The sequence below is a fragment of the Galeopterus variegatus genome, unplaced genomic scaffold, assembly GCF_000696425.1.
Source record: "Galeopterus variegatus unplaced genomic scaffold, G_variegatus-3.0.2 Scaffold1614, whole genome shotgun sequence".
Lineage (NCBI taxonomy): Eukaryota > Metazoa > Chordata > Mammalia > Dermoptera > Cynocephalidae > Galeopterus > Galeopterus variegatus.
The window spans coordinates 249832-260744 of NW_007727725.1; positions in this window are offsets into that span (position 1 = coordinate 249832).

The window sequence follows — 10913 nt, forward strand, 5'->3', positions numbered from 1 at the left end:
GTTAAGTCCTTAAAATGTTACCTTTCTACCAAAATCTGAATTTTAAAGAGAAACGATGAAGGCAACCTAAGGAGACGTGACCACAAAAGACCCACTTGAAAGATGATTAAAGACTCTGCTTTCAAAGGAATTGGAAAATAGCAAGCAAGCCTTCTGCTGCAGATGCAGAAATGCCAGGAACTTCCGGATGGACTGAGAGCTCGTGTGAGTGACCAAGAGAAAGTCAAGGCTTTACGTAGTCCTTACTAACTTTTTGGGCATTATTAGTCATTGAGTTAATCCTTGGTACACGTGTTCAATTTGGCTCAGCATTTTTGATGCTTAACCTTAAGCCATCACCATCTCCCTTCACGCAGGTGGTCACAAGCCCTGTGGACTTTCCAGTCATGCATTTGTTCATGTATGTATCCCACATTCAATAGATCATTACTGAGCCCCTGCTCTGGGCCAGGCCCTTTGTTGGGTCTGGAGACACATCAGTGAACAAGGTGGACATGACTCCTGTAACTTGCTTGACCTCTTTGTCTCCACTGCCTCTCCTCGGGACACTCTACTAGCCATCTCCATGACTCCCTGTGGGTCCCTGCCTTTGTCTGACACTGTGGCCTTGCCAGTCACTAAGGCCTGGGGGGTTAAGTGCTGCCATCTGGTCTCTGTTGTTTTGGGGTCTCATCATCCAACAGCTATGAACAAGCCCAGCTCTGTGACCCCCTCCTACCCTGGCCTACAGCAGGTGCCATCACCAAAGCTCTAAGTGGGGCAGGTGCCCCTCACCAGTGCACTTATGATGGCTTTGGTGGCTGGTGTGTCCTCTGGGTCATCCTGTAAAACATAATCCTCTGGTTGGTCTTCTGGGTAAGTTTGTTTCTAATGGGGTATAAGTCAACAGTTCTGACACTGCTTCACATGAATAGGGTTGAATACATAAGTAAACGGATGGTGGATGGTGTGATCCAGGCTTCTCATGGCTGGAGGGAAGTCGTGAGTAAGGCAGGCAGGCTAGGAAGAGCCCTGTGGCACTGTGTTAGAGCTGGAAGGAGCAGTGCATGTGCTTGTGCGTGTGCGCACACACACACGGATTGATGGGCAGGAAGAAAGTTACCTACAGCCACTGACTTGGGTGTCTGAAGACTGGGGAAAGGAAAAGACTCAGACACTTGGAGGACAATTGGACAGAGTCTGAGCTGATACTGTTACTCAGAGACCTAAAATGACCTCATGGCCCCCTATTAGAGTGGGGTTTACAGGAGCCAGGGAATAAATAGTCTTGGTTGATGTCCAGCTCACAATGGGTTCACTAGGTCTACAGACCCACCCAGTAGTCATTTTCTCAGTCCTGTAGTGTATAATTGCAACTAATGTACTTGGCCATGGGAGTAAACTCCACAGTGGGTTCTTGGCCTGTGGGTTTTGACCTATAATAATGTAAAAGGCCAAATGGAAACCTCTGAAACTGCCCCCCAACCTCAGCCAAGAGAAAATCAGAAGTAAGATCACATTCTGGAAGAGAGGGCAGAAGGTAGTGCCATGATCAGAGGCCTGGAATATGTGGGCTCCACATCGTGTATCTGTTTCAGTTCACCCTGAAGCACCTGGAAGGACCCCACATGTTCAGCCAAGAATGCGGCTGCTGTTCCAGATGTGGTGGCGTTGCCAGGGAAGATGAACAAGACCTCAGGTACATGGCATGTGGCCACTAATCTGTGAACGCATTCTTTCGTGTTCTGATTAGAAAGACTCTCAGAAAGAGTGTGCAATCATGTGGGATGGGCTGAAACGTTCAGTTACAGTTTGCCCCAGGATTCTGTTAACACTTCTGTCCTCTGTCATAAGCCCAGAGAGATCCGAACTGCCTGGACGTCCCACAGAACATCATACTGATCAATCACATTGATGACCTTAATGTTGATCAGACAGGATGAGGAAGAGAGATCCTCGGTTAAGCTTATGCCATCCACAGCCGAAAATTATACGCCCTATGAGAAACAGCTCTGAGAATGTTAGAGGACCTTGATGAAGATAGAGCACATGACTAGGACCTCAAATGACTGTGTGTTTGAAACTCCCTATTCTCAGGATCTGTGAGACCCACCCTGTCACAAAGTCACGTGTCCAGCAGAGTCCTTCAAAAGATGGACAAGAGGGCATGAGTGAGCTGCACGAGCAGGTGCCTTGGCCCTCATGTCCCCCACATAGTGGCACCAGTGCCTCTTCCCAGCTCACACTACGGCTGCGTGGGGGTCTCTGGGAGGCCAGGTGAAGAAGGAAGAAAAGTTTGAACTTGGTTCATAGATGGGGTCAGCCTGTCACACGATGGCAGCTGCAGTCCAGCCACAGACACCATGGAGAGGGAAATCTTCAAGCAGTGCACCTGGCTGTCAGCTCTGCATGGAAGGAGACGTGCCCAGGGTGAGGGTGTGCACAGATTCCTGGGCCGTGGGCAATGGCCTGGATGTCTGGGCAGGAACCCATAAGAAAAAGGCTGGAAAACCAGGGATGAGAAGTTTTGGGGTAGAGAGCCATGTGAAGGGCATTTGGGAGTGGACACCTAGTGTGAAGATTTGTGTATCAGTCGTTAACACCCACCAGAAAACATTCACAGAAGAGGGTCTCAACAGCCAAGCAACCAGAGTGACCTGGCCATTGTATGTCAGCTAGTCTTCATCAGCAGTTACCCCAGAACTGTCATGGTGGCAGTGGCCGTAGTGCCCATAGTGCTGGTGGTGGAGGCTATGGTAGAGACGGGACCCACAGCATGGGCTCCCACTTCCAGGCAGACCTCGCCACCTCTGAATGCCCAAATTCTCAGCTATGAGAACAACTCTGAGCCCTGTTATGACTCTATTCTTCAAAGAGACCAACTGGACACTTGCTGGCAAGTCAACTGCACTGGTCACTTCCATTCTAGTTACAGGGATAGAAGTATATCCCAGGAACAGTTTCATCTTTCTTGCTCACAGAGCCTCAGCCCACACTGCTGTCTGGGGCTTACAGAACTCCTGATCCATGGGCATAGCATCCACCAAGGAGACCACCCCTTGAAGGTCCCTTGAAGGACCCTGACCATGGGGTTTACCCTGTGACGAGCTGACCTTATCTATGAACCAAGTTCAGGCTTTTCCTCCTCCTTCATACGCACCACCCAGGATCACCTCGTAGAAGGCTTGAAGGGCTTTCTAAAGGCAAGGCTGAACCACCAGCTTGGAAGCAGCCCTCTTTCAGGGAGTGTACCACTCAGGGGCAGAAACGATGGACAGCTCTTGGTTCCTCCACCACCCGCAGGCCAGGCCACACTTTGCAGGGATACACCCCCCAAGTGACTCAGCTTAGCGGGGACACTACTGCAGGTTCATTCCTGCAACACGTGGGACTCCATGAAGGGTGAATGGCCGAAGACCCCTCCACTGGCCTGTGTGGACCTTTCCAGGACCTGTGCTGCAGCCGCAGACTCCCCCAGTCCTCCTCTCTTGCCCCATGCCTGGCTCCCCACACTCACCTTTCCCAAGACATCTCCTGCACATCTAACCCTGTCCTGGTGTCTGTCTCTTGAAGGACCTGCGCTAGCACTTCTCTTTTATTTATTTTTTTGAACGACAGCAATTTACAAACCAAGTCCAGTGCTTTTCTTCATTCAGTGATTTTGAGGGGGTCTCCATCCAAGTGACCACTGCTTATGGTGGTGCTGGAGCTGAGACAGGTCCCGTCTGGGACTGAAGGATGCTCCAATCAGAATTTCTCACAGCCAGCTGAAGTGAGAAAGATTTACCCCGAGTTTATGTGTCCAGTTTAAGATCCAGCATCCAGCAAGGAGGGCCACAGGGGCAGGAGCTGAGTCCTGGAAGGGGGGAAACTGTCAGCGGGGACTGCTAGTCCAGGAAAAGCCCTGGGGTCTTGAAGGCTGCTGATGTGACCCAAATGCCACCACCTCTCAGCAGAGACAGGAGAGTCTGGGGATAACTTCGTCCCCTGACTATCCCAAATCTGCCCTCCCTCTGGCCCTGTGTGCTGGGCCTGGCTCATTCACGGGGGGGGAAGCCGTCAGACCTCAGCTGGCCCTGCCTCGCTTATCGCTAGCGCAAAGGCTGAGAAGCTTCTGGGCAGTAGCCCAGCCTCTCCCCTGGCTTCTAGCCTGAACACATTTTTAAAGAGGGTGGGGAATTTCTAGAGCAGTTACAATTTTAAAGAGCTCCTGGATAGGGAAAGTTAGAAGCTGCTTTTTAAATTCCTATTTTGCTTGAAATTCTCTTCCCCAAACTTTACTGTAAGCTGTAAAGGGCTGTAGATTATCTTTGTATATACTCTCATTGACTATGTAGTAGGTGCTAAGTAAGACAAAATTGTTAGAAAACAATAAGGTAACTGGACAGTCTTTGCTCTCCTTCCATCCAGCAGAGGCCTAGAGTGGTTGAATAATCGCCAAAGGTGACCCAGTGGTGCAGCTGGGAGTGGTGACTTCACCAACAAAGGCTACCAGGACACTTAGAGATTTTTATAATTGTTTAATGTTTTGTTTCTTTTGGGTGTAGGAATAAGTTAACATAATATTAAATTGTGTTTGCGGTGAGGCCAAAGAAACATATATTCTTACCCTGAAACATTCTGCAGAGGGGAGCAAATCTCCAGACGGACCTGTGAGAGCTACCCATGTGTCTGTCTGTTGGAGGCCAGGAGCTCCCCAATGCTCAAGGGCAAAGACCCTGGCACCCCTGCCACCACCCCAGCGCCATACAGTGCCCTGCTCACAGTAGATGTTGAATAACCACTTGGTGAATTAATGAGCGAAAGAGGAAATTTGGCTGATATGCTAGTATGTGTTAGAAAGTTTCTGTATTGTTAGAGTCCATACTTGGGATTCAAAACTGGGTGGAAATATGAAATTCTTTGTTTAGAACACAAATAGAACAAGTCAGCAAAAACAGAATTGGTGAAGCAGCCAGTTTTGGGGGCTTGAGAGGCCTCCAGCCACAACTGCAGCTGTCTTCTCTCATGGGGGCGGCCAAGGGTGGCCAGGAGGGCTGCAGGGAGCGCGGGAATAAGGGTTTCTTTTTCCGGCTCCGCTACTAATTCGCTGTGTGGCCTTCTCTTTGCTCCTTAGCTTCTTAATTTTGCAATGAGAAGGTTGAAATAAAGATACTCTATTTTCCTAGCAAACAAATTCTGTGATTTCTAGAGACAAGGAATCCTCAGCTCGATATCTAAGCAAAGTTGGGTTTTCTTGGTTTTGTTTCCTCCCCTGTCCCCCCGCCTCCGCCCCGAGGTGTGGGGAGAAGCCTGTTCTTCTCGTAGTGGAAAGAGCAGTCATGATCCTGGCTCCCTGGTGCACTGGAAGCGGCATCTGCCCAGCTAGCTCTGAGGCGGCCCTGGGCACAGCGAGATGGGGGAGGAGGAATTAAGCGAGAGTCAGCTTGGATTTCTGGAGTCCACATCCTGCTGAGTTTCCAGCCTTAGGTGTCTGCTGGAAAAATGTAGCTGGAAGCCAGATGACACAGCTGTGTGTGTTTTTGATGTTACCAAAGAAACAAGAGGGGAAAATAAAAAATGAAGTTTCCACAAAATCCAAACTGACTTCAAAAGCGTCTGTGTGCATGGAGAAAGGAAAACGCTCAGCCCACACTCCAATAACTGCGAGCTCTGTTCTGCTTTAGGCCCCCACCCACACCCACACCCACCCCCGTGCGCACATGTACACTCATACACTAGGAGAGGGGGCAAGTTGGTTTTTCCATGCCCGAGTGGGCTGCCCCGTCTCAGGGCCAGGAGTGGTGCCACCTCGCGCGGCGACGCCAGCCAAGATCAGAGAAAGACGCCGCTGCGCTGATTGTTGGCGTTAGGTCACGGAGTGGACCGAATGGAACCAGCCACCCGCAGGGAGACGCCGGTCTGCACCCCTAAGTGGTTATTACAGAAGGGAGGAATCCTGTCGGCACACCAAACACCGGGGACCAGGGGGCCGGAAGGGAGGCGGCAGCCAACTCCCAGAAAAGGCAGAGCGCCAGACGCACGGCCGCGCGGCTCCCCCCACACCCCGTCTCGGGGAGGGTGCCGGGCCCCTGCGTCACCCCTGCACGGCCGTCAGTGCCACCCGCGGCCTGCAGGAGCCTCTGGCGACCGCGGCAGTGCCGGCCACAGGGAGTTGACGGGGAGGGTCCCCCAGCCTTTCTCTCCTTCCCTTCTCTCTCCTTCCTTCAGGAGGTAAAACTCATGTAACATACGATCCATCATTTCAAAACTCCACAGTTCAGTGGAGTTCCGTACGCGCACTGTTGGCACCCACCTCCGAGCACTTCCAGAACATTCCCACCCCGACAGGCAGGCCCGCCCCGTGCACCCGCCTCCGCGCACGCGCAGGAAGACGTCGACAGACCCGGCACCGCCGCGTCTGGGTTCTGTCCCTCAGCACCGCGCTCAGCTCACCGCGACGCCGGGCTGGCAGCCTCGCAAGGTGGTGACGCCCACGGCCACGTTTCCCTCCAGAGCCCCGCAGCCGGCTTGTGTGAAGAAAGTAGATGGCAGTGGACCACCGCCGGACTGCGGAGCTCCGGGCAGGGCTGGCAGGACCCTCGGCCTCCCCGGAGCTTCCGCCACACCCGCCGGGACCCTCCAGCCCCATGAGCCAGGGGCTTCCGGTCTCAGCTACGCGACTTCCGGCGGGGCCTCCTTCCAAGGACTCGCGCCCGTGGAGGGTGCACGTGACTTCCGGGCGGCCGCGCTCGTGCAGTGGCCGCGGCTGGGGCCTCGCTCTGCTCTGGTCTGGAGGGGCTGCGCGGCCAGGCGGGCGAAGGCCTGGGCTCCTGCTGCCCGCGGGGTCTCCAGGGCCCGAAGGCCAGCCTTGGGGACGCAGGCCGCACCCAGACGCAGGGGACCCGCGGGCTGCGTGCTCCCTTGGGCTGCGCTCGCAACTCCATGACAACTGGAGTCACAAGCCGACGAGCGACTCGCCTTCCCGAAGTGTCGGCTCTCCTTAGCGCGTTCTCCTTCACGCACGCATTTTGCCCTTTTGCAGGCGGTGCTCGAGGGGAGGGCCCAAGAAGGACCTGACACAGTGCTACCGCTTGACATGTGCTCACGGTGCTGCCTGGAGGAGCAGCCGGGGCTGCGGCGGACTCCTGCGAGGCCCTGTCCGCGGGTGGTGCACCTGTCTACAAAGCCGGGCCGGGTCCACGCTGCGGGCACGGTGGCCGTCGCTGTCGCGGGACGGGGCTGCCTGACCTGGAGGAGATGTAAAAGCGGCTGTCCACAGCTGAGGAGGGTCACAGAGCCTGAGGCGGGCGGAGGGAGGAAGGGGAGGTGGTGAGACGTCTGCGCGGAGGCGGGTCTGTCCTGACATCCGGCTGGTATGATTAAGGGAGAGAGAGGGTCGAACACAGCGGGGAGACTGAGCCTGGGGACCCTGGGATTGCGGGGGGGGGGGCCCAGGACAGAATTGAATCAGGAAGGGGAAAGGGTTGGCATAAGGGGTAGAGCACGAGGAGATGCTCTTTTCCCACCAGCAGCCTGAATCTGGGAGCTGGAGTGGCCTATCCTAGAGCTTTTCCTGTCCCCAGAGAGACAGCAGATGAGGTCCCCGCCCTCGTTTCTCTTATGTTCCTCGTTTTTCTTATGTTCTTCCTGATGTCTGGAAGTGCATTTCCCACCATCTCCATCTATCCTAATCTCAACCACTTTTCAAGACCCGAAAGTGACTCCTGCATGAAAGCTCTGCATGTGGCCTCTTCCCCACTTTGAGATAAGGCACAGGATCTGGCAGACGCACTCATAAAAGCTCAATAAACGCTCATTTCAAATTGAACTCAGTTGCATGGTTTCCTTAAGTGTTCCTGCTGGAACAGGCCATCCCATCCTTGAGTCAGAAGCAGAGACTTTCCACTGAAAGTTCCCAGAGGACCTAGGCAGCTGGGGGCGGGGGAGGGCTGTACCCCATCCAGAGTGACTCACTGTGGTAACCCTGTGACCCACTTTCCACTGTGAGTTTTGGCGAGTGGATTCTCATGATACTTCTGTTTCAGCACGGCCGCCTCCTCACCGAGAAAGCAAGGCTGAATGAACTGGAAGTGCCAGGCTTTACAACGACGCTTTTGAGGGTGGGCAGGAGGAACCGGGAGGGAGGAAGCAGCTTCCTCCACACTGCGATGTTACCTGGATTGCTTTTCTTGTCTGAGCTAAAACAGTTTCCTCCCTCTCTTCACAGAACTGCAAGTCCGTAACAAATGGGGAAAAAGAGCCAGAGGGTGGGGGAAGGATGACTTGGCCCAGGACATGAAGGCAGACCCAGAGTCCCTCTGAGCCATGTGGCTGGTGCAACAGAGAAGCTAGGAGTTTCCTCTCTCACAAAATCACGCAGAAATGAATTCTTAAATGTGACTAACTTTCACAAATGCTTTCACCCACGTGAGCTCTGTAACCTTTAGAAGTTTGCAGGGTGAGGGTGCTTCAGAGCTCTCTTGACGTCCTGGCTGGACTCAGGGGTGGGTTGGGGAACCTGGTGTTCAGCTGAGCACCCTTAAGCACTCCCTTTAATTAGAAATATAAAACGTTCTGTTAATTTTTCAACATTAGGAGAATGACATACACCTCTGCTAAGCAGATTCTATGAATAACAACTATGTTCCAGTTTTTTGAGATGGCTACATGTGAGAAAAAGAATGATGGTGAGAGAGAGCACACAACCCGTCCACAAAGACACTGGAGGATGTGGCTCAGGTGAGCGTCCGTGCACTGGTGTTCCCCTGTGACGCTTGGTTGTCAGACCTCGGACCTCAGGCACAAAGGCGAGTTGCTTCACCAGCTCGCTCAGGGTTCAGCTTCTATGAAGTTTCATGTTGGCCTGCAGCCTTTTTTCAGGAAAGAGGTGAATAATCTTGGTTCTGTGGGAAGGACAGCTCCAGGGGTATGGTTTTACTGCTCTGTAGGACGTAGCTGTTTTGCCTCTGAGCAACTCATTTCAGGATGTCTTTCCTGATGGCTCCTCTGATGCCTGCCTGGATGGTCCTACATCTCACTGGTTTCCTCATGAATGAGCCGTAGAGAACCTTTGCCACATCTTCATCCTATGTGTGGACAGAGGCATGTTTTCAACTTTTTGAGATTTTGCTTTGACACTGAAGGTGTGCAAGTCCATGCGCACCTTTGCAGCCACACGCAAAAATGGCGAGGCCACACCAATTGCTCCAGCAGCCAGAGAACCGCAGAGTCAGCCCGCAGCAGGGACAAGCCCGAAGTGCTTTTGTCTGGACATCTTCTATGCACAGAGACACCTACCCAGGCTGCGTTCGCAGTCAGAACGGTCCTTGGGTCTAACAGGAAAGCCCAGGCCAAAATGGGAATCTTTGTTCTTTCCAGGAAGGAATACCCACTCTTCCTGGGCATGGAAGTGACTTCCTTAAAGGGAGATGGGGGAAGCTCGAGAGCGTAGAATTGAATGCCACCTTTCTCCTCGGTCTGCATCCATTTCTTCCCTCTTTCTGGCCTCCCTCCTCCACCCCCTCCACTGACCATCAGTATGGCGAAGAAGACTCGGTCCCAGCTCTTATGGAGATTGCTGTCCTGATGACAGAAATGAGAGTCGGAGACAGATACCATTTCGTTTAACTGATCTTTAATGTAATATAAAGGGAGAAACTCATATTTTAAAAATTGGCTCCAGTTTAGCCAATAGCTTGAAGAAGGATGGAAGATTCCTGCTGGGAAAAGATCACTCTCTGTGGTGGGCAGTCCCCTTCCTGGCTTTTTAGGTTGTGGAAGTTGACCTTGTGCCCCATCTGGGCCCTCTGCCAGCCTGGGAAGAAGAGAAGTGTGAGGAGGGAGGAGTGGGCCCGTGGCTGTGTCCACTGCAGGAGCTGCAGCAGTCCCTGAGGGGCTGGGGTCCTTGGAGAGAAGATGTGGGAGCCAGGTTTCTGGACACAAAACAGGCCCAGGAGCTTGGGGGCTGGAGCTCAAAAGGAGCGTGAGCCGAGCCCAGCCCGGGGCCCGCAGCATTGGCTGGGGGTGGGTCTCTGGGTCGTGTTGTGTTTACCTGCTGGCCTCCAGACATCCAGGGCTGGCTGTCTTTGTCACCCCAGCCCTGTCAAGGGCGTATTCCTGGGCTGGGTTCACACTTGGGTTGAGGCAGTGACCAGTGTGGGGGGCTCCCCACACTACACTGCCTGTCTCCCTACCAAAGTGGGCAGAGTGGTTCTGTCCCAGTGAGACTTATATTCCCTCGAGGCATCAGGTATTAAATAAATGTAGAGCAAACGATGCAATGAAAACAGCTTGATGATCAGGATCATGGCACTGGTTCCCGCCAGGCACATGTCCTACGTTGGAGGGGAGTTTGTGATTGGAGCCAGACCAGGCATAGGGAGGGTGCAGCGCTCCTGGCGGGTGGCAGGTGGGCTCCACCGAGGGACCCCTGACAGGCTGTGCTCTGTTCACATCTCAGCCCCTTCCGCTCAGCCCCCAGGCTCTGATGTTGGCTGCTCTTGAGAGAAGCTCAGAGATGCTGGCTGACCACTTAAGCTTTCCCATCTGTGTGACCAAACTGGGAAAACCAAATTCTAACCATAAATGGAAACATTTTGAAGGGGCCACAGACAACTGCCAAATGACTTGGGAGATGACTAAGCAGTCAGAGAAAAAAACGATGGCTTGTGGTCCAGAAGAGCTGCGCTCATCTCAGAGGGCCCTCGGGGCCCAGGCACGGCTTGGGCAAGTCCGGGAAGGGGCTCGAGCAGTGGCGATCTGCACACCCAGATTTCTCAGAAAGTGCCTCCTAGTGAGAGGCTAACATTGAAGATTCTCAGTTGGTAAAAGAAAATCTCAAGCTTGACCTCCTTAAAGTGAGTTGAAAGTTAGTAAAAAAAAAAACCCACTTTCTTTTCAAAGCTAGGACAGAGAGATACTGGCAAAAATCAGAGGGAGCTGTTTTTACACAC